Below are 665 nucleotides of genomic sequence, written 5' to 3' on the forward strand. Positions count from 1 at the left end.
ATACCCTACGCTTTAAAAAAAAAAAAAAAAAACCTGCAGCAAGTGTTAATGCGGAGCAACTAGAATTTACTTCTGGGGTGAAATTAAGTTGATACAACCACTGTAAAAATTTTTAGCAGTACCAACTTAATGTAAATACATGAATACTCTATGATCTAGTCATTCATTTCACCACTATGTAAGTTCAAGAGAAATTAATGCAAATGTGCTCCAATATATATACATGAGAATAAATATGGCAGCTTCATTCACGATAACCAAACTTGAAGAAAAATGTGAAACATATTTATACAATGGAATACTAGCAGGAATATAAAAAGAATTACAGCCACATAACAGCAAACAGGTTTAGTATCAAGTAAATGAAACCAGATACAAAGAAAAACATATTGTAGTATTCTATGTATATTAGGTTCAAACCCCATCAAAAGTAATCTATGGTGTTAGCAGTTAGAATAATGCTTATATTTGGAGATGATATGACTGGAAAGGAGTTGAAGGGAAGCCTCTAGATGTAGGTAATGTTATAAGTGGTTGTTATTGTTGTTGTTGTTGTTGTTATGTGCCATTGAGTCTGCCCCGACTCATAGCGACCCCTCCTTGGGTTTCCGAGGTGGTATCACTACGGAAGTAGATTGCCCAACCTTCCTTCCAAGGAGTGGCTG

The sequence above is a fragment of the Orycteropus afer genome, unplaced genomic scaffold (assembly GCF_000298275.1).
Source record: "Orycteropus afer afer isolate SDZICR_OR568_19922 unplaced genomic scaffold, OryAfe1.0 scaffold00032, whole genome shotgun sequence".
Taxonomy (NCBI): Eukaryota; Metazoa; Chordata; class Mammalia; order Tubulidentata; family Orycteropodidae; genus Orycteropus; species Orycteropus afer.